Source organism: Corvus cornix, chromosome Z, assembly GCF_000738735.6.
Source record: "Corvus cornix cornix isolate S_Up_H32 chromosome Z, ASM73873v5, whole genome shotgun sequence".
NCBI classification, from domain to species: domain Eukaryota; kingdom Metazoa; phylum Chordata; class Aves; order Passeriformes; family Corvidae; genus Corvus; species Corvus cornix.
The window spans coordinates 72,701,914-72,725,553 of record NC_046357.1 but is presented as its reverse complement, the minus strand read 5'-3'; the positions used below and the strand labels follow the sequence as shown (position 1 = coordinate 72,725,553).

Genomic DNA, 23,640 nt, shown 5'->3' with positions numbered 1-23,640 from the left:
GAATTACAGTATGTCAAATCACATTGCGTTGTATTTGTGGACAGTCTGTTATTTTAGTGTTCAACCATTAAATTTTTCTTTATTTATTTGGAATCAACCTAAAACTGTCACACCCCAACAATACAGATTTTACCTTCTTACCATGTTCCTAAGATCTCTCTCTTTTGGTGTCCCTGAAGAAAACCAAGCATCACAATCTACAGGTGAGCAGTTCTTGAAATTGCCTGAAGAGTGCAAGAACTGAATGATGCAGGAAGCAAAAAAAAACCCCATAAATATTGCACAGCACCAGCATTTTTAAAGTGCTCCCTCATTCCTGATTGCAGCATAAGAGCACACATTCATAAGGCACGTCACCCTGAAATTGATGGGAACCTTTCTGTGGACTACACAATTTGTGTACTAAGCCTCCAGGTTCTTGAAGTGAACTCTCGCTGCTACAAAGAGCTCTTAAAATTACATTTAAATTGGAAATAGAAATCTCCTCAGCCCTGACATTGGAGCAGAGTTATTATTTCCCATGCCTGTCTTCTCTCACTCAGGAAGCCGCTGCAACATGAAACCCTCTTCTGATTGTTCCTCCTCCAAATGCCTCTCTCAACTGCCTGAGCCACACTATTTCCTTGTGAAAGGAGGAAAAATATGGGAATTTAGGCAAGCAGAACAGTCCTTGCTTTCAGAGTGAAAAAGCAAGGTCAAGAGGGATCTGATTTTCCCAGCCACTGAAACGTGTTTACCTTCTTCCTTCGCCTTGGCACAAGCACAGGTGAAGTGCAATTCCCAGTTCAGTAAACTGTTGCAGAATAACCACGGGCTAAAGAGAGTCCTCATGTGTGCTTTAGAACTCATGAGAAGATACACTCCCAGCAGTTTAGTCTTGCAGACCCAGTAAGTAGTGAGAACACACCTATAGACACATGCGGACGGCTCTGGACATGCAGTTTATTTTAAATCCAGAAACTTAAGAAGCTAAATCTGCTCATTCTAGTGGGATGACACAAAAGAGGGAACATGACTGCTGAATTATAAGTACAGCAGGGTGAGTGGGATAGTTGGGAGACACAATTTTTTAATAAGGAACGGAACCAAGACCGGAAGGAATTGTTACATTCTCACTGTAGAGATTTTCTTTTTCCTCTGGAAATTAGGGTGAAGATGCTTAAGTACTTGAAGGATGTTCTGGAGCAGCCTGCTGATCAGAAGTGGGCAAGAGAAAGGTCTAATTGAGTTGAGATCGTTTCCAAGAGAGATTAGGTGGTGTTACTGCATGCAGTCACTCCCAAGTGCTCCAGACATGCCCTTCAGGGCATGCCCAGTGGTTTAGCTGCTCACCTTGAGAACTGAGTTTTCCAGTCTGCACTGAGAAGGGGACTGAATAGATGAGAATCAGGATACATGGGTCAATTGCCACAATTGTCCATCTGCCGCAATTCACTGGCTGTGAATACAAGGCCGCATAAAAGAATGGACAATTTATCTCCTAAGTTTTCAGTAAGATTTCCCCAGAAAGGCGACATGATTAGAGTTGCAGACTGACTCACAGTGCTATTACATAAACAAGAACCTTGTTTTGGTTCTGTTTTAAAAGGCAAAGGAGTACTGGCTTTAAGTCAGAAATATAAAATATTGAGCGATGCTCTATAAAGGCAACAAGCCTAAACAAGATAGTTGCTTCGCTTTCTTTCAGATTCTCAGGTTCAAGTTAGCAATTTTCTTACATGAATTAAAATGTCTGAGTGGTCCCTAACTTCAAGTCTTAAAAGGAGAGGGATGATGTGAAGAACTCACAGTCTTGTCAAGCAGATACCAGGAGTCAGTTTTGCACTCTCTGTCTTGGTGGAGTTTGTTGTCATCTACAAAAAAAGAAAAAATCCAACAGTGACGTTTTAGTGACAAAAAACATAAGCAAGGAAGAGATGACTGACTGTGTTGAATGTTTCACAATGAGTGCCATACAGAGTTCTGTCCTTCTTCTGAGTTGCAGGTCTTTCCACTCTGTCTGAACTTTGTTGTGTGGGTTTTTGTACTGAAAATTACCTTGCTCTGCCAAACTCATCTCAGGTGTCTGGAATGTTTTCTTGGTCACATCCAGAGCAATGCAGGTGATTTGGAACAAGAAGGGGTTGCTTTGATTTTTTTCCTTCATCAGATGATGTACCAGGACTCAAAAACAGAGCAGCTGTGTTGGCTACACTGCAGGCATCTAGTGATGTCTGCCAAAGGCTGCATTCCCTTGCAGATGTCTGTGGCTCACCAGGACTGACCAGGGGATGAAGAGATATGTGCCTGTGCACTTGAAACACAGCTACTGTCAGGAACTGGACAATGTGAAAAGCTTGGTTCAGGCCCTGGTCACTTTTCTCACCACCATTCCTTTCCTAGTTTGGAGACAGTTTGGAGCATTTCCTTCTTTTGTTTATTTCACTTGGGAACAAATGGTTCATTTCCCTCTGTCCCAGCTGCTCTGAAAGGTTTTCTAGTTTCTCCAGAATGTATTATGCAATACTGCAGAGCAAGTCCTTTTTTCTTTTCAACTCCATGCCTTTACCATGTATTGTAATCTGTCTGCTCTGATTAGGTTCATCCTATAGAATCACTGCCAAATTCTGTTTTACGCAGCAATGTTTAGTCTTCAGCCTGGAAGCTATGTACCGTCCTTTTAAGATGTTCATACATCAATATCAGTCCTGACTAATCCCAAGAAGCTTTGGATGGCAGGAAGAAGAAAAGCTTCAAGCTAGCTGTGCAAGTTGCAGGACTTGCTGTGATGCTGTGATCTTTGCTCTGGCCAAAATTCCACAACCATCAACAGAAGTTGGGTTTGAGAACAGGGCTGCAAATCTGGTTTCTGACACAGTTGTGGAGGCCACTGCCTCCCCAAGGACTGGGCTCTGCTTCTGTCAAAGAGCTTCACTGCTGATTTTGGAAGGGATTTAGTGGGACATTTGCACTGAATATGTTAATGAGGCTGAAGTATATTTAACCCATCTAATGCTTCTTTGTAAGACCAAAACATTCCAACGTTTTCTTGTGCTTTCCTTAGATAGAGGTGGATTCCAGATCAATATGACTGGTGGTCCCAGTGACAATTAGTAACTCAGTATTCTGTTTAATTAATGTTTATATTGCAGGGGTGTGTGGAATCCGGGCAGGCTGGAGCAGCCCCATGCACACATGCAGTTACAGAGATCCCTGAGCAGCCCTGGAAAAATTAAGAACACTGGGACCTTTACAAAACTGTGTGGGCTTTTATTTACATCCTTATCAAGGCTTGGTTAAAATTTCAGGGTGGTCAAGAAATGGCAAACATTTTTAATGTGAGAAGTGGTCATGGTTTTGTGGGTGGAGGCAACCTTGGGGTTGGCGGTGATGCTTGTGATAAGAAAGGATGGGTAATCCTGCAGCCGAGGGCAGAGGGAATTAAGAAGCAACCGTTAACATGGGAGCTGTGTTGGCTGAGGAGGCCACTTAGCAAATTCCTTACTTGAGCATTCAAGGGCACTCTCTCGCAACTTGATCCTCACTTTTCCAAGTGCAGGGAGGAGAAGAATGTTTCACTGTCCAGAAAGCACCCGGGCCTTAAGATAAATGAGGATTGAAACAAACGTTTCCATTCATATCAGGGGCCCCTCCTCACTAGCGTCCTCACTGATCTGTAAAAACCTTCTTTGTAAGTGGTTTCTAAAGCATAATCTGTGCTTTTAATACCATTTGATTGAATAATTCCAATGCTAGGTTTGTTTTTTAAAGGTTTTGAGAAGTGTTACAAGTAGCAAAAGTTTTTAATAGAAACCTAAAGCCACTGACTGAGGAAAATTTCCTCACCACTCTTCCTGTTGTGGAGAAAACTGGAGAAAAATCAAGCCCAAAACACTGAGGGTCATGTGAATAGCTACAGAGTGGAATTCAGGGGCTTCGTTTCAGTAATTGCAGTGAAATTGCTCCCAGCAGAGGCAAGGAGCAGAGGAGAAATTTTAAAGGTCCAAGCAAGAAATAGCAGAGCTCTACCTGCTTTCCTAAATGCACTGAAGTAATCCTGAGCACAGACCGAGACAACAGAGCAGGGTTTTCTTTTCAGAGCAGACTTCTCTTTTCCTTTCACCACCCAAAAGCCCACACCAGACACTGAGTGAGCTTTACAGGGAACTGAATTTGTTTTGTCTAAAGCCCAAGAGAAAACCAACACCGCCAAAATGGCAAAAGTAGAAAAAAAGTTAAAGTGTGTGAAGTGTGTTTGTGTAAGGATGGTTTATTCTTTTTTTTTTTGTTGTTGTTGTTCTTTATTTTTTTTTAAAGAGAGGTGAAATCAGTTTAGTGAAAAGTCACATTCACCGTTTGGTGAAGTTGCAGACCAAGGTTATGTTGCAGCTACAAAGAATTTGGAAAACAACATGTGGGCTTGAAAAATGAACCATTCCTACACATATATAACTTAGTATATCATCCTTGATCATAATTATAGACAGATTTGGATTGAATCTATTATTGAATGCATTGTCCTTAGAGATAATCAGGGACATGACCACTAGTGACACTGTGATGGAAAGGTCTAAACAGAGCAGTTCATCATCTCAGCCCTTGAAATGGCTGAGATATGCAAAAGTGCACATTTTATCCAAGAGGTATAAATAGTACAGAGAGAGGAAGAAAAAAATAAAAGGCAAGCAGAGGAATCAGGTGGCTTCACAGACTGCTGTGTTGGAGGAACAATTTGACAGAGACAGAGCAAGATGATGATAACTTGAAAAAGTATAATTTGTCGTGATTACCTCTTTTTTTTTCCCCTTCCTCCCAAAGCAGTGCAGTTTGCAGTTTGCACCCATTGCAATTTCTACCTGGGTAAAAAGATGGCTTGGGTAAAAGACAGTTTACTTGGGAACATACTTGGGTAAAAGATAGCTTAGCGAAGTAAAGTATAATTTAATCCCTTCACTTACCTGGGCCTGCACAAAGTATTTTAGATGTCTTGAAACCTCAGTTAATGAAGCCCCTTGCAAGAGTCCATTAAGTGCCTTGTGGGTGGGATTCATTTCTTGAAGGACACCAAATAGCAGGGAGGGATGATTTCTGAGTGCAGTGTGATTCAGGTAATGCCATACTTCCTCATCCTGAGGCAAATGCCTCGTGTGCACGTCTCTCCTGCACTTTCATTAGTCAGCCCTTTCCACCTCTGTAATTTCTCCACACACAAACCCCATATATTCTGTAAGTAATGAGAACAGCTGATTATGTTGCCTTTGGCTACCAGTGATTTCACTTTGCAGGCTTTTCTATCCAAAGGTAATGCACTGATGCAATTGTCACCGTATAGGAAGATGCATCTGTGAAAGAGGCTGGAGAAAATAGGGAGTTTATAACACTGGGATCCTGGGCAGTCTAACTATCATCTGGGGATATGGCAATTGCCTGTTACTCTGCATTACACTACAAAGGGAATAGAAAAAGATCCTCAAAGGGGAATGGGTGATTAAAATGAGCATTTTGTTTCCTCTTTATATTTAATTCTCTTCCTCTCAATTTGAGAGGGCAGCATGCACTATCTGGCTCCGGCAGAGTTATACACTGGAGATGCCATGCCATATTTTTAAACCTTTGAACCATGTTATACTGTTTAAAATGTTTCAGGAGCCATAATATGCTGTTTAAAAGGTTGCAGCATGTGCAACGCATTGAAAACTCTCTGATCTGTAGAGTTACCTTTTCTGCTTGTCAATCCAAGCCCCTTCCCTTTTACTTGCTCTCCGTACTTTGCTTGTTCTGCTTCTGTACCTCTTCCACTAGCATGATTAGTTTTGGCACCATCAGCCATCCAAATGCATGATAGACTTTTAAAATAAATACCTGAAGTGTCCTGTTTCCTCCTTCCTTCGTGCCTACACAAAGCAGTGAGCTTTCCATGCCTAGAAGGCTTCTTTGTACTGGCTCTGTGAACAGACCCCCTGCAGGAAAAAAAAATTGGGAAAATTTCAGACCCTGTGTCCTGACACTCTGAGGCAACTTGTGTTTTGCATGAACACTGGGTCTTTCCTTGGGAGCTCACTGTGAATGTCTTCAGTGAAGCTCTGTAGCACAGATGTGGGCTGCTGAAGCATCTCCAAAGGGCTGGCTCGGAGTTGGAGCAGTGCCCTCATCTAATTTAGAGTCGCCTGGAGGCTGTGAAACAGCTCTCTCTGTGCCTTTATCCTTCCCACGTATTTGTCTTGCACTCCAAGGCTCAGCTCCACAGAGGTATTTGAGCTCCTCGTTCCTTGGTATCAGTGGGAGCCTTGACAGGAAACAGATAGCAAACATCTGTACAAGACCCAGGCCTGAGATTTTGAACCGTCTCGTTTAACATGTGTTGATGATGACAGGATTGAAAAGGGACTACTGTGAAGAAATGTTTTGGTGGCTTGAAATTGCTGAGATTTTGCTCTGCTCTGTGGGCTTAAAAATGGTACAGATGATCCTGCTTTACAGGGTGATTTACAATGGTTATCCCAATCCTCTCTGCTGAGGTCTGCTGGCTGGCTGGACTGCCGTGGAGAAAGTGACTTACCAAGGTTTGCAGTTACACACTGAGCTCCCCCAGGGCTGGGGTCCTAAATCCTTCCCCCTTGCCTGCAAGAATTTACCAAGGGTTTTCATTATTAGCATGTTCATCTTCCTTGTGGCGAGCCGCCGATTTTGGGTAAAGTGTTTTGTTATTGTGTGCACGTTCACATAATTTATTTCTCTTTCACTTGTTGTCCATTTTCTCTATTCTTCTCCTTTGGTATCTGTTCGGTCCCCTTTTTTTCCTTTGTTCCTTCCTTGCTGAGGAAAAGAAAGCAATGGACCTTTTCCCTCACTTGCTTATGAATTCATTCTCATATCACCCTGTTAAACATCTCATTAAACAAGGCACTCTCAGGAAGGGGTTATTGACAGTAACCTCTCCATGTTAGACTTCTGATTCGTGTTTGAAATTAGTTCCAGAACAACAGAGAGAAGCTTCTGGCCTTGAACTGTGATGTCCTTTGTGCTGAAAGCGAGTTTTTGTTTGCACAGTCCTTTTAACCTCGTGCTAGCTCAAGGCCCGATTCCCCAGTCCTCCATGGCTGATGCAATCACTTCAGCTTAAGCAGTGCTAGGAAGATGCTGGAGTAATGTCCCATGAGGCTGTGCTTCCTTACACTGGTGAAAAGGCCAGGGACTAAGCCTGTTTTTTTGTTTTGAACTCACCTATAGCCCCATCTATGCTCGTGAGCCCCACTTCTGTAACAGGCTTTGCCTTGAGCTCATGCGTTCCTTTGTAAATACAATGACCTCCTTGTCTCTACCAACCCTAGCTCAAGAACTGCAATAAGCAGCAGAAAAAGGGCCTTCAGCTGCTGTTGGTGTGTCTTGTTCACACCCTCAGGGCTTCACCTGGGAGTAGGTGAGATATTCACCTTCAAGCAGGTGAATATTTGCAGGGGTGCCTTGGCAAGCACAAATGGAGCCCCTGCCTAATGAAAGTTGTGTGTGTTTTTCTGCCTTTCTCTATTTTAGACAATCCTCACTCACTCAAGGAGCTTGAGGTTTTGGTGTTTCCAGCAAGGCATGAGGTGGCAGTTCCCTTCGGCCTGACTGCAAGGGTTTACCACTCTTAAGGAGTTGCCTTTTTGAGTTTTTTCCACGGTTCAATCTTGTAGTAACAACCACAACCTGAACCTGATCATTACTCTTCCTCCGGAGAGAGATGTCCCTAGTTGTTAAGACTGATTAGATTTATACAGGGCTATTGGAGTAAAATCCCAACAGCTTTTGGGCTGAGTTGGGGTGAAACAATTGAACACAAGATCTCTAGCCAGATGAGAAAATCTATCATTTAAATTTCAGGTGGTCTCCCTGCTAGGTATGGCAACTTGCTCATCTGGGATGGGTCAAGGTGTGTGTTGCAAACCCACACTACCACCTGCAGCCCTAGCTTAGGATTCAGGTTTGTCTGTGCTTAGGAGAATATGTCCCATGTTCACGTGAGATGCAAAACCATGTGGCCTCTCTGGCCAGCACTGCTCCAAGTTTCATTTGGAGAAGTCTGGAACTCCTCTGTCAGCCACCCAGGTTAGCCTGATGTGTTCATCTGTTATTTGTATGAGAGCTGGTCGAAATGCTAATTGAGATCACCATTCTACTAAAACCAATGTAGCAGGTGGTGTAAAAACACAGTAATAAATGCTCTGTCTTGAAGAACTTATGATCTGAAAGTGCAGGGAAGAGGCTGGGTGGGAAAGGGGAAAAAAAGCAAAATGGCTTGGAAGCTGTCAGTGGAAAGGGCTGCAGTTAAGTGTTGCCATACAAATTTATTTCAGTGGGATGGAAACTCTGCTGTGTCTGGTTATGTATGATCTATCCAGACAAGGGAGGTTTCATCCACACATCTCCTGCAGCCCAGCCTTTGACAACATCACTTCACTCTTTCAGCAGGTACTGGAGGAATGCAGCTCATGCTAAACGTGCAAATAAAGGGAGGAAGGAGAAATTACCTTCTGCTGCGGAATGCTGTCTGGCATGCTGGCTCCTGTGCATGCACACACACACACACACACACGCATTCATTTATGGACACACAAAGAGACCCAGAAGGAGGTGAGAAGGGAAAGTTTTTCAGCCTCACACTAAGCCTCACAAAGGGAGCGAGTGAATTCTCTGAGCGAGCGGCAAGGATTTGGAGGAGAATCCAACTGCAGCTTGTGTTTCATATTTGCGTTGGATGCTCAGGTTTCCAAATTAAATCTGCAAGTTAGACAGGAGTCCATGTTGTCTGCTGATCATCTGTTTAGGGGGAGAAGGAGAACAGAAATGCCAGAAGAAAAATACTTGCAAACAACAACAGTAATTAAAATCAAGCATTTGAGTACTGCCACCCCTCCCCCCAGCCAGATTTGTCTGGGGAGAAGATAAATAACTTCAACTGCAGGCTCCATGCTTGCTCAAGAGTTGAAATATTTAAACCAGGTCCCAAAAGCCCATACACATTTTTAATCAAAACCCGCTCTTTTTGGTTCCTTTTTCTGCATAAATACCCTGACTTGATAGAACACCAAAACCTCATTAAGTTGCGATCAGTACAATACAAAAGTTGAAAGTGAACAATGCCATTTAAACTGCTGCAACTGTACACATACTGTGTTAGACATTTCTCAGGTTCAAGGTTACACATGGCATCATAAGGAGTTCACCTCCTCCCCCACTTCTAGTGCTAAACAGGGTTGGATTCTTGCCAGAACAAAAGAATCTGCAGTCAGTTCCTTCAAGATTGAAAAGTAAATTTGGGTTTTTTTGTTTTTTTTCCCCCTGCAGGGGAAAAAAAAACCAGCAAAAACCCAAACCCAACAAAAAACACACATACCAAAAAAAACCCTGAAGAAAAGCAGACAGCTGCTAACTAGTTGTCTAGCTGTCTGTGTGTGGACATTTTCTTTCATCTTGTCATACCTTTTGTGCTGTTTGAAATGTTTGGAGCTTAGACTTGAAGAACACTCAGTGGATTCCAGACTTGTATTAAAAGAAGGGAAAAGAAAGGCAGAAGAGTTCTGACAACAGATGTGTGTGTTTGTGTGTTGGGGCCACATCATTCCAAGCATCAGCTAGGGCATTGATTTTATTTTCGTCTGACTGAAGGAAATTTTTCAGACAAGAAAATACATGATAACAATGCAATTTGTAGAAAAACACATACATCTAGAATGCAAGTAAGAGGGATATGTTGCGAGACCTCTGCAGAATAAGCAGAGACCATTTGGTCAGTCATATCTGCTGCTTTTGCTGTTTTTCTGCTTCCATAGAATGGGTAAAGTCATCTATTTCTGGACAGTTTTCCTCTGCTTTGGCATCTTAGCTGTTGGAAGGAAGCAAGGCAGAAGTCTAATTAATGTCAGTGATCTTCAGTGAGCTTTAGATCAGACTGTGGTGTATTTAAGTCTGCTGATTTCTGTTGCCTTCTGCTATGCAGACAGTGAGTGCAGAAGGGGACTGGCTCTTACTCTGGCTTCCAGATAGTCCTCTGGAACTTCTAATTTCCCCAAACTCACCCCTTCCTACAGCATAACATAGAAAGCAAAACCAGCTGACAAGTGAGCAGAAGCAAAAAGGAAGAGAGGAAACCACTGAAACGCTTCCCCTGTGGCGAGGAACGCTTCTCATCCCGTTCCTTTCCAACTGCCCTTCCTGGCACCCGGAAGATGAAGAGTTGTCTTCACACTTCCTCTCTCCTCAGGAGGAGCAGGGCTTTGTGGCTATCAGCAAGTCCAAGGCAGAAGTCTCCGAGAAGGGGAGCTTACTTGGGGGGACCAGAGAATCCCTAACCCATTCCCATCAGCGTCTGTGAGATTAGCATTAGGCAGGGAACGGCATCCCCTCCCCTCTCTGTGCCAAGAGGCAGCTGAAGCAGAAAATTCCAGGTGCTTTGTGGCTGCCTGCACATCCTGTGACCCATCTGCCCATATTTCTTAACCAGGGGACACAGGCTGGGGAGGCATCACCATCACCATTAACTGTGACCTTGCTGCTTCTCTGGTGATGGTGGTGGTGTTTGGAGACAGGGTGACCCTGGTGGTTCATCACTCCTTGGAGCAGGAGTGTCCAAGAGGAAGTTCTCATGGGCTTAGTGTTTTACCCTCCTCCACCAGCAGCCTTTTGTGCTTCTTCTTGCACTCACCAAAACACCAAAGCTGTGAGGACAGGAAGAAGAATTATGCTCGTTTCCAGCACCCAAGAAGCCTGTCTGCTTGGATCTCAGGTAATTCTTCTTGCTTGTGCTACAGAGATGGCTTCTGCCAAAGCAAAGGTATGATACCTTCATTTAAAATAGCTTCTGCCACAGACTTCTCTCTCTTCAGGCAGAAGAAAGTGCTCAAAACTCACAAACTTCCTGAAGTAATCCCATGAGTTCTCTGGTGCTCTTCAGCTTTGACTCTGGAGCCACTGTGCCTGCCATGGCCACAGAGTGATGGCCAGAGACCCTCTTGTCTGTGCTGTGCCCCAATCACATGTACCAGAGGATGTCCATGAGCTTCTGAGACTAAAGTGACATGAGAGAACTCACAGCTTGAAACCTTAGGTGAGAGACAAGAGCTTTAAACCAGGGGTTGGTTTTTCCTCCTGACAACAGATGTCTTTTCAGGAACTCCTTGGTAAGACCCTGGATGATCAAGAGGTTGAAGGGAGATGGGATATTTACATATAAAAAGGAACTCTACTTTTGGGATCAATTAGACTATTCAGGGTTCACTCTATACCCCCTTTTTTCCCAGACTTTATAGAGCCCTTGCTAGGATTAAGCCTCCATCGAGTAGATTATCTTTACATAGAGGCTGGATCTAGTGTTACAGGCTCTTTATTATCTCTTCTTTGAGACTGTGCAGGCTATCCCCTTGAAGTTCTTAACCCTTAAAGCACTTTATCTAGTATTTATTGTTTCTTCTCCACAGGCATCTGAGATGGCAGCATGGGTATACAGACCCCACCTGTCCTCGTTCTCCACAAGAACATCATCTCTCCTCCCCCTGCTTTTTCTGTACACAGGGGGCTCACACCAGCATAAGGCCCTGTTCCCTAATCCTTTTCATCCCCAAGAAGGGTGCACCATTCTGGCTTGACTCGGGTGGGCTGCAGCATTCCTGTCAAATGCAAACATATTCCAGCTGCTGGGAATTTGATGCATTTGTTTTGAGGGATGTAAGAAAGGCCGTCAGTGGATCGGGTGGTGAAAAGGTCAGGACTGACCATCTGAGGAAAGTGGAGATAAGAGGAACATGGGGTAGAGGGTTACAAAGTAATGACTGGCTTAAAGTTTTCTGCAGCAATGCCGCATCTATTGAGCATTACAGGGTGTTTGAAAGAGTGGAAGTTCCTGGGTGCGAGCTTGCACTTCCTCCTAAAATGACAAATTCTGGAGAAAGCAAGAGGCCATGTGGAATCCTGGGTCTGGTTTCTCTGTGCATGGGCTCCAAGAGGCAGCTGGCAGTGTGCTGCACCACTGAGGCATCCCTCAGTAGCCAGAGTGGCTGATTCCAGCCCTGCCATTCCTCCTATGCTACCTTCCCTATTCTGATGTGACCATTGCTGCTATTAGGACCACAGGTGAGAAGAAGATGGGATTTACTGAGTGGCAGTATCTAGACTTTGGTGATATTTCCTTCTCACTGTTCCTGTGGTGGAGCAGAGAAATATTTCTCCCTGCCAGGCTCCTGCTCAACAAAATGTCAAACTTTTCTGAGTTGCTTTATTCACAATTTTTTAATAGCTTCTGGCAGTGGACACTGGAATCTGCTCCAGTGCTATCATATTGACTTCCATTTATTTCAGCAGAAGAAAGTGATTGAAAATAACATCTTGGAGTGATCTCCAAATTGTCTTGCACCCTCAGCTTGTAAATGTCCCAGGCAGCATTACCCTGATTTATCAGCAGACGAGATCTCCAGCTGGTGTTAGCTAATGCATGCTCCCTGTCCCTGTCTATTTGTGCCACTCTCTTGCCATGTCTTTTCTCCCTAACTGGGCATGGCAGAGCTGAAATAAACAGAGCTGCATTGATTTTAATGGTTCACTCTCATCTGAGAAGGACGGGGTGGGCTTCTTAGCTATCAGCTCCTCAGATGTCTTCTGGCCAGCAAATGAAGCATATACTCTCTCTTTCTCCCTGCACTAGATATGCTTCTCCTGCAGTCATGCCACCCCAGTCTGAACAGGAATAATCACAGCTCCTCCTGCACTGACAATGGCCACTTACGTGAAAAATGCAGAACTGAACAGGCTACGGCTAAATGTGCTGGAAATATGAAGAGGAGAATGATCTTTGGCTGTGCATCAGAGAGCATTAAGGCATTCTGAAGCAGATTCCTCTTGCTCTCTGGGTTTAATTCAGAAGGGATTTTCTAGCCACAGAATCAAGCTCTTCACTGCATGATTTCTTTCCTGCAGGAGCTCTGAAATTGTGCATTCTGTGCGGGACACAAAAAAGCCATAAAGGGGTCCAGGGGTGTGTAGGAGTTTCTGTGGAGATGACAGCAGACCTTCCTGCTGTTCCAAATGTGCAATGCTGTTGGACCTGAGAGGCATCATTCCTAGTGAATTCCAACAGGGGAGACTTGATCTCCATTTCTAGATATTCACATCGCCTGTTCTTAGTCAGCTCATACTTTTCTAAATATTTTTCCTCTTGATCTCTTAAAATAGTTTCCCAGGCTGTCTCTACTGCTGACGTTAACATGCTCCAGTCTGTGTTCCTTTTTTATTATGTCTCTTTGTCTCCTCTTTCTTTTTTTTAAACAAAAACCACATAACTGCCTTATATAATTCACTTTTGAGTTCATAAGCCATTTCTCCTAAACACAGCCTTCATGTGGAAACATGCAAGGATGCTTCTTTGGCTTTCAATTTTTTGTTTGTTTGTTTGCTTGGTTGGTTTTTCTGGGGTTTTTTTTTTGTTTGTTTGATTGTTGTTGTTGGGTTTTTTTGTTGGTTTGTTTGGGTTTTTTTGTTTGTTTTTAAATTCTGGATGTATTATGTCACCTAAATTCACTGCTAACAATTCAGTATTCCTTCTGCATACTTCCTTGATACCTTGCCTCACTTTTCCAAAATCACAAGTTCAGCTGAAATGCAGCATGGCATCCTTGGTATGAGCTAGAGAAACCATACTTACTCTCAAAATAATCAGCATTTACGAATAATTACACAATCAATTTTGCATTGTTTTGTTGTAAAACACTCATTCTGTAGCAATGATCAAAGTATTTAATGCGGTTTTTCCTTTCTTATGCATACTTATTTGTTGTTCATACATCATTTGCCTGCTAAGACCTGCGATTGCTGGTTTTGATGTTACAAGTTGTTGGATATTTCTTGCTTTCAAGTCTCAGTGTTTGCCCCACATCATTGAGTGCCTATTATATCTAAAATGCTTCCTTTTCTAGATCTGTTTACACCTATAAATATGCCTAGCTTATCATTTGATATTGTCCCCCATTCCTTTGCCAAAGATTGTCTGGCTTTTATCTTGCATTTTAAGCTAGTAAATATGAGTGTTCATGAAAGATTACAAACATAACAAACTTGTCTCTAGTTGTGCAATCAAGTGTAAGTGTGGCTGCCTTTAAACAGAATGTGTAAATTCTGTGATCTCTGCGATTTCCTTTAATAGGCCTGTTGTAAGTTGTCTCCTGTTACGCTGCAATACACATTAGGTGTATTCTTAGTAATAAGACCACTCTTCATGAATATACACGAGCAGTTATTTAGCACAGGTGGGAAATGACAGCTCTGGCTGGATCCTAGGCAGGATTAAATTGATAGACTTTCCCTGGACAAGCTGGTTTAGCTGCAGTGGGAAGCATTATCCCAAATGTACCAATGACACAATGGTTGGTGTCATCCCATGGTTGGTGTCATCCCATAGCACTGACCTGGATAAAACTCCTCATGGGTATAAAGCAGTGTGTGCATTTGAGGTAATGCCTTTTCTTGCGTTCTGATTTGTCCCCTATTTGTTCTACAGTGTTCCTTGGTGGTTTATTGGATCCTGACGCTCCCCTCTGGTTCAGTCTCATTGAGCGATCCCTTGCTGAGTGTCTCCAAATGGGGCCCTCTGTTTAATTCACCCTTGGCTGCCAGTGTTGTCACACCCTCTGTGGAAGTGGCAGTGCTGGTTATAACCCCCGTGTGACACTTTTGGGGGGTAGTGGCAGTGCTCAGCTTGCTGGCAGCCTCACAAGCACTGAGCCACACCTTCCTGAAGGTGCAGAGCCATTGCTTCTATCCCTTCATCCTATCCTAATTCATGCCCACTGGATCCTGCTTTTAGAGCTGGGCTGAAGGTGTGACATTGCTGCCGTTTTCACCTGATTGACCTCTCATTTTGAGCATGCAAGTGAACACATAGAGGATGGGATTAATGTTGATTACTCACACACATGGGGCCTAAATTTTGTCCATGGAAATGAATGAATGAGATTTTGGTGGCTTTCACAGGGGGTTAGGTCGGGCTGGAGGGTACATGGAACACCAACTCTGGAAAACATCTTTGAAGCGTTGGCCAAAGCACTGAAATGTTGTCATCTTGTGGAAAGTTTAATTTATTTTTTTTTTGTTTTGCCTTATAATCATCTCTTCTGGGCTAGTAAGTGCGAAAAATAGCAGCATGCAGTCACAGCAGGTATTCTCTGAAAAGCAAACACACACAAACACACACACACACACACAAACCAGTGTGTTTGTGAATGTGGCTGTTGGTGTTTTGTTGACAGAGCCTGCTCACTCTATGCCTCACGTTAGTCATATTCTGTCATGTGTCTGAGCTGAAATTCCTCACTCAATGATCTAGGCTGAGATAGCATCACCTGGAAATGCCAGGTCCCTCCAGTGGGACCAAGCCAGAAGGTGAAGGATATATCCCTGCTCTGATGTGCGTTGCGTTATTACAACATGCCAAGGAGAAAACGGGTGAACAGGTGTGCAGTGAGCAGAGGGGGGATACAGCAGGTTGTACCTGCACAAAACAAGGAGAAAACTGTTCTTTATCAAGAGGATGGTTTAGAGTCCCTTTTTCTTGCTCCTGCCTGAGGATGAAGGTTATAAAGCTCATCTGAAGCGGCTCATCTGACCATGAAGATCAGATGAAGCGATTTCTCTCTGTTTGCTCCTGCCAGGGGGAGCCAGAAAGACCCTTGGGTGAGGCTTGGCTCCACTGGGGCCTTCCAGGAGAGGCCACCAGCAGTGATGATGGGTTATAGAGGCAATGGCTCGATGACCTTCCTTCCTCCTTGCTCTCTTCCATTTTGCAAGTTTTAATATGGAGTCTGGAAAAATGCTCTGATGATAAATAAAAGTGAGGGATGACAATATTTAAATTATTTCAGGACACACATTCTAAACCCTCTATCATCAACATAACTGTTTGAAAGCAGGTTTTTATCTGCTCCTCTGTGATGAAATTAAAAAGGGATCTGTTAAGGGTGTGTCTGGAGAGAGGAAATCCCACCCTAAACTTCACTGGATTAGTGTCAGATGCAAAGCCCACTGGAAAGAGCGAGAAATCTCCTGGTGAGCTTCGTGGGCCTTCAGTTCAAGGTCTAAATGTCTGATCTCTGAATAATGCCTCTGATTATTTGTGTAGCTCTCTTCTCTCATCATAATCTCTGCTTCTTGCTGTTGAGTCAGGAGGAGCCATGTAGCAATTTGAAGGACTTACCTGGCAAGAGAGAGTAGCCTGGCTGTAAATCTGTATGTCTTGCTGTCTGCAGTGCTCAAATCAGTCTCAAGTGACCATATGGAGTAAATGTACAAACAGTCTCATCAGACCTCAATTTTCTCTTCAGTGTTTACTACAGACCTTTTAACAATTTCTGTTCTTTCCCATAAGCCTCTTGTTTTGCTTCAATGTGAAAGGAATAGAACTGGAGGCCTTTTTCCCATTTGTCTGCAATTATTTATAATATCTTGCATCTTAATTTGCAGCAATGGAAAGCAGACAAAGAGCCAACCCTGCTCCATCTGATGAGAGCTTTGACCTGTTTTTCCTGGATATAAACAGCTGTAGCACACTCAAAGCAAAGGACAGTCTGACCCCATTGCAAATCATCCCTAAATTCACCATTGGATGCTCTTTTGGAAAAATCCATTTTTCACTGTTTGCATCTAGTTTTGAATGCTTACATCGTACCATATGTAATTTGAAAACTATTTTCAATGGTCATGAGTTTTTCCCTGGAGTGTCTTCCCAGGTAATCAAATGTTAGTGGTTTTTGTATTTCAGAGATGCTAGCCTTTATTTTATTAAGTGCTTTGCATTCCTAACATGATGCTCATCTTCACTGATTCAGTGCTTAGAATCATAGAATACAATGATAGAGCAATTTGAGCTGGAATTCAGTAATTTAAGATCATCGAGCCCAACCATTAGCCCAGCACTACCAAGGCCACCACTAAACCTTGTCCCTTAGTGCCACATCTACATGTCTTTTAAATACCTCAAGGGACAGTGATTCAAATACTTTCCTGGGCATCATCTTCCAGTGCTTGACAACCCTTTCAGTGAATTAATTTTTCCTGGTATTCGAACTAAACCTCCCCTTGTACAACTTGAGGCTGTTTCTCCTCATCCTGTCACTTATTACTTGGAAGCAGAGCCTGACCACCCCCCCCACCAGCTGCCCCCTCCTGTCAGGGACTTCTGCAGAGCCATGAGGTCCCCACTGAGCCTCCTTTGCTCCAGCCTGAGCCCCTTTCCCAGCTCCCTCAGCCGCTCCTGCTGCTCCAGACCCTTCCCCAGCTCTGTTCACCTCTCTGGACTTGTTGGTCTTTCATGTTTTGAGGGGCCCAGAGCTGCCCCAGGATTTGAGGTGTGGCCTCAGCAGTGCCAGCACAGGGACGATCACTGCCCTGCTCCTGCTACCACAGCCTGGCTGGGACAGCCCAGGATGCCATTGGCCTTCTTGGCCACCTGGGCACCCCTGGGCTCATGTCCAGCTGCTGTCACCAGCACCCCCAGGGCCTTTTCCAGCTCTCCAGCCACCTTTCCCCCAGTCTGGAGCTGCAGGGGGTTGTTGTGACCCAAGGGCAGGGCCCAGCAGTTCCCCTGGTTGTACCTCACCCCACTGGCCTCATCCCATGGATGCAGCCTGTCCAGATCCCTCTGCAGAGCCCTCCTGCCCCACAGCAGATCCACACTCCCGCCCAGCTCGGTGCTGTCAGACACTGACTGAGGGGCCCTCGATCCCCTCCTCCAGGCCTTTCATGAAGATGTTAAACAGGCCTGGCCCCAGTACTGATCCTATGGGAACCCCACCGGTGCCCAGCCCCAGCTGGACGTCCCTCCCTTCCCCACCACTCCCCGGCCCTGCCATCAGCCAGTTCTTCCCCCAGAGAACAGGGCCCTGTCCATGAGCAGCCGGTTGCTCCAGGAGAGGCTGTGGGAGAAGGTGTCAAAGGCTTTGTGAAGTGCAGTTAGACACATCCCCAGCCTTTCCCTCAGCCCTGAGCAGGTCACAGGAGGGATCAGGTCGGTCAGGCAGGACCCACCTCTCCTAAACCCAGGCTGGCTGGCCCTGATCCCCTGGTTGTCCTGTACCTGTTGCTGGTGGCACTCAAGGTGATCTGCTCCATGAGCTCCCTGGCACTGAGGGCAGGCGACAGGCCTGTAATTCCCTGGACCCTCCTTCTGACCATTGCTGTAGATTTGTGTCACATTTGCCAACCTCCAGTTAACTGGGACCTCCCCAGTTTGCCTGGACTGCTGGTAAATGATTGGAAGTGGCTCAGCGAGCTCTCTGCCAGCTCCCTCAGCACCCCTGGGTGGATCCCATCTGGCCTGATGGACCTGTGTGTGTGTCTCATCAGTGTAGCAGGTCATTAACCATTTCCCCTTGGAACCATTAACCATTTTCCCTTCTGCTCCCATCCCTGTCTTGCAGCTCAGGGGACTGGGTACCCTGAGAACAGCCAAATTTACTGTTAAAGACTGATGCAAAAAAAGGCATAAGATGTCTCAGCCTTTTTGTCATCCTTTGTCACTGTGTTTCCCCCTGCATCCAATAAAGGACGGAGATTCTCCTTAGCTCTCCTTTTGTTGCTGATGAATTTATAAAAATAATTACATTGTCAGCAGCCAGATTAAGTTCCAGTTGGGCTTTGGACCTTCTAATTTTCTTCCTGCATGACCTCACAACATCCCGGTTGTCCTCCTCAGTGTCCTAATCCTTCATCCAAGGTCATAAGCTCTCCTTTTTATCCCTGAGTTCCAGACACAGGTCTCTGTTCAGCCAGCCAGTCTTCCCCACTGTCTCAGCTTGTGGCACATAGAGTCAATCTGCTCCTGCACCTTTAGGATTTTCTCTTTGGAGAATATCCAGGATGTTCCTGTCCTCCACGATGCCCTCCCAAGAGACATTCTCAGCCAGTCCCCTAACCAGGCCAAAGTCTGCCCTCTGGTAGTCCAAGGTGCTGGTTTTGCTGCACCCTGCCTTACTTCTCTGGGAATCAAAAATGATCTTTCTGTGATCACCAAGCCCAAGTTGGCCTCCAGCTGTCCCATCACCCACCAGCCCTTCTCTGTTCCTGAGCAATAGGTCCAACAATGACCACCTTCTCTCGTCGCCTTGCTCACCAGCTGTGTCAGGAACTACTCTGCCACACACTCCAGGAACCTTCTAGACTGTTTCCTCTCTGCTGTGTTGTATTTTCAGCAGTCGCCTGGTCAGTTGACATCCCCGAAGAGAACAAGAGAATGTGGAACTTCTCCCAGCTGCCTCTTCCTCCTGGTTGGGTGGTCTACAGAAGTCTCTCACCATGACATCTGCCTGGCTGGCCTTCCCCCTGGTTTCTGTGCATGAACCATCAACCCTTTTGTCAGCATCATCAAACTCTACACAATCAAAACACTCCCTGACACACAGGCCTTGGATCCCATGGAGAGACCAGTGGCTGAGAGCTGGGAAGTGTTTGGTTAAAACAGTAACTGAGGGATGCTGTAATTTTTCTTCTTACCTTGATCCACATATGTTCCTGTCTCTCCTGCTTGGAGGGTTGCACTGACTGTGATAACGGGAAGGTTTTATAAAACCATTGCAATTTGAGGAGCAATTATTGCATGCTGCTTGAAATTTTTCACCTGAGTCTCTTTGGTTTGAATCCAACACCCAGTGAATCTAGTAGAGTCTTTGCCTGGTCTATAAAGACATTTGATCAGTGTTTCAGAGAGGAAAAGTAACTTTTCCCAGTATATCCAGAGTGGAATATAACTATGTGTGCTTTTAATTATCCCAAGACTTTTAAAGTTTCGTGCAATGTACCTGTTTCTGTAAGGACACTAAAAAGTCAGGTGGCATTAATGGTGAAAAATGCAGAAAAATAAAATCAGACCCTCAATCAGGATGCCTGGAGTCACCTGCTATTCCCCTGAGGAAACAGAACTGGGAGTGAGCGTGTTGGAGGACAAACTCATTTCCTGTGGCCCCCCTTTGAAGGAAGTCCAATAATTTCAGGGTCATCAGAACTCACTTTTAAAAACTTCTGTGGTCTTTGAATACCTGTAAATCTAAAAGTACTGGGCTCTCCCTCCTTGCTCAAACAGCTGGCAACCACAGACCTCCCCCTCCTCCCCCAGCAGTTTCTGTCATGACACTAAGGAAGGAATAACAACAATTAAAAAAGGATGATGGCAATTTGTTTCTTATCAGAGGAAGTCTACTTCATGACTGACTCACAGGAATAATTATCTGTCAAATTGTCTCTGTGTGTAGGGAGAGTGTGAGTTTCCTCTCCTCAGCCTGAATTCATTATGGTTCTTACCAAACTGGACATTCCTTCAAGAGGATTTCTTTGCTATTTGGTGGGTTCTCAGTGTTTAGGAAGGGAACTGGTTCTTGGAGGGAGCTTTAAAATCCCAGTATCCTGCAAGGCCCAGTGTCTTACCAAAACCTGCAGGAACAGCGTGTCCGTACTGGATTAGACCACTGGTTATTTTGCCCATGACTTTAATGGAGTCCAACTGCACATAAATAAGTGGAGGGCAAAATCTCCAAAATGCAGCTAGGCAGTTTGATCAAACTGTGACACATTTTCTTTCTAATCCATGTGAGCTGTCCATATACCCAGTAAATAACGAGGTATGTGTCTATCAGGTTTCTAAAGCTATTTTGGGAACTGGTTGAATAAACAGGAACGAAAAAAAATGCTGAGTTTTTTTTCTCCTTCTTCCATCCTTGAAAAGAGTATTTGGCAGAATTTTCCTTAAAAATGTGAAAATTTAAACAAAATTCACTCTACTCTTTGTTGTGAATATAGCTGGAAGCACTGATTATAGCCATCAAGTCATTAATATCGCAGAAAACCTACAAATGATGTACAGAGAGCCTTCACAAGAGGTGTCCATGTTCATTAAAAACATTACCTTTCTTTCTCTTTAACATTTTGGCTTGAAGATTTGTCTCCATCCTACATCAAACGACAGGGTGAAAAACAGGACCTTAACATTATCCAGCTCACTTCCACCTTTTTATCTGATTCTTCTTTAAAGAGCTCTTGAATGGGTGATCTGTTGTTTGTCATTCATCACTTGTAGCTTGCTTTTTTATTTTCTTCTAAGATAAGTCATCAAAGAGGAGTGGGGGCTAAAATGCAATTTGGAATAGCATCACAGATTGCAAGGCCAATGTTGTCTGACTTTCCACATGATTCAAGCAAGTGCTCCAAGCCTGCATTTCTCATTGCCCTGTGGTAGTAAATTACAGTAGCTGGTGATAGCAATCAGAGGTGAGGAGAATAGTCTTTCTTTCCATTGCTTTGCAGGGTGGAATCCAGAAACGTTTCCCTTGCCAAAGAAGGGTTCTCTACCAGGCTCTGTGTGTTTAAGTAAATAAAAGGAGATTCACCTTCTGAAGGTCACGTGAAATCATTCAAACTGGACATCATTCCAAGGCATTGCACGAAAAGGTGTTACAGTCACTATGCCTTACGCTGGGGCAGGAATGTGACTGACCAATCAGCCCTAGCATGACAGGAACTCCAGAGCCATGAACATTGCTGTGAGTAGCCAAACACTTCCCTCTTTATTCATCAACCATGGAGTTGTGCAAAGCCGTTGAACAGGCTTTCTCATACCAGACCTGGCTAGGATGGACTCGTTCCAGGGAGTCAGTGGTGACAGGTGAAACCACCTTCGAGAGAAAACAATGTTCTAAGTTAAAGTACATCATATTTTAAAGGTGTCTGAAGTCAATCCTCAGGTGCTAATCTGATCTCTACAGTGTAGAACTGACATGAATGGGTGTTGTTTGCTCACATGGTGAAGAAATCACATAAGAAGTGTTCCCTTCTTTCCTCCAAGGATTAATTCCTCTAGGTGCAAACATGGAGGGCTTTACACTTAAACCAAATGTGAATTTGGAGGTCTGTCTTTACAATTCAGTCACTTTACTCAGGAATTTCCTTAAAGGTGCAGTGGGACTGGGAGGCACAAACTGAACCTTATGTTGGCAGTGCTCAAAAATTTATTGTAGCCACTAGCTTTGCTTCAAAGGAAGGGAAACTGTTTAGGACAGAGAGGTAAGAAAGAAAACCTGCCTCCAGGAGAAATTCTGGGGAGGTCATTAGCAAGGCAGGATGTAGCTGCCTGAGCTGGTGTCAGAGCAGGACACAGGTGGTGTTGCTTGTACACATGTGGAAAATGCAATGCTTTACAAACGTGCACATCTATATCTATCTATCTATCTATCTATATCTATATCTATATCTATATCTATATCTATATAATCTATCTATACCTGTATTTATATCTTATCTATATCTGTCTATGTCTCCATTGTATCTCTATCTCTATCTCTATCTCTATCTCTATCTCTATCTCTATCTAATCTATATCATCTATATCTATACCTATATCTATATCGATATCTATATCTATATCTATCTCCGTGCTTCTGTGTGTACTTACCACGTCAGCATGACCAATCTGTGAAGAAGCAGAAGGGGGGCTGAGATGAAGGGAAAAACATCAAAAATAGGTCTAATTATTTTCCAATTTTATTTCCCTTTGCTAGCTGCAGTTCACGGAAGGAGTATTTGCAAGCCAGCTTGTAAACATGCCAGTTTAAAGTATATGCAAACACAGCATGCCCTTTGCACGTCCCCAGAACAGCTGAGTGCACAGGTGAAAGCTTGTGTTTTGCAGATGTATCTCAGTTCTTTCTGCTCTTCTTTGTTTCAAATCCTGTCCCACTGTGGTTCAGAGAACATTTTGAGAAGTCCTCTCACCACCTTGTTTGTGGCAGCACCCTGGGAAAGCAGCACTGTCTTTTCCATCTACTGGAGGGAGAAAAGGTTGTTATCATTTAACACACATGGTAATGGGCAGGTCAGATCTTCTCGCAGTGTTTCCCCAGCAGCCAAGCTGCAGCAGTGAGGACCTGACCAGAAGTAGCCTGGTGGTGTAAAAGCCAGTAAAGCAGAGCTGGGTTACATCAGCTGGGGATCTGACCACTGTCTAGACCCTTAAAAATAACCCAAACAAACAACAGAGAGCCTGCTTGAGCCCTGATGTGCTTTTTCAGATGGCTCATATATTTATTTGACTGGATGTCCAACATGGACCACCTGCTATGTTGATAGAACAAAGAAATGAGCTTGAAGAGTGCTAAAAAACCTGAAGGAAGAGAGGGAGAAAAGCCCAGCATCTGACTGACGTCCCTGGTAAGGGGCAACCTTGCTGCATAAACAAAGGAAGCAGCCATTTTTTCTCACTTCTTATTTTCATAAAGGTCGTGTCACCAGCTGGCCTGCCAAGCTTGCTTTCCCCTGGACAAAAGAAAGACATGCTCCTTGTCAGTACCAGAGGAGCTGGAGGTAGAAGTGAGTTTGGTTCTCCACTCAGACACTCAATCGTTCGGGACATATTTTATTATTTGAATTCAAAGTGTGGAATAAGCTCAGAGTTTTTGCATTACTTGTGTGAGTTATTATTAGTAGTCCTGTTACTTATGTGAGTTTCTGTGTGAAGTGCATGCTCCTAATCTTTAGTTCTCTCTTACTGAGACAGTCATTCCCTCAGAGGTGGATAGCAACCAAGACCTTCCCTCTGGTCTGTACTGCCTACTGCTCATGGGCAGGTTTCCAGACCATGACTAAGTAACATGCTGAGAA

The 23,640-nt window shown here is 44.2% G+C and overlaps 1 long non-coding RNA gene across 1 annotated transcript; it reads right to left on the bottom strand.

The window, feature by feature from the left end:
* Window positions 1–935: 935 nt before the first annotated feature.
* On the bottom strand, window positions 936–5,160 carry LOC120411557. The gene is made up of 4 exons (XR_005603958.1): window positions 4,938–5,160; window positions 1,789–1,853; window positions 1,333–1,438; window positions 936–1,189 (listed from the first exon to the last, which is right to left on the bottom strand). It is a non-coding gene; the product is annotated as an uncharacterized LOC120411557 (long non-coding RNA).
* Window positions 5,161–23,640: the final 18,480 nt, after the last annotated feature.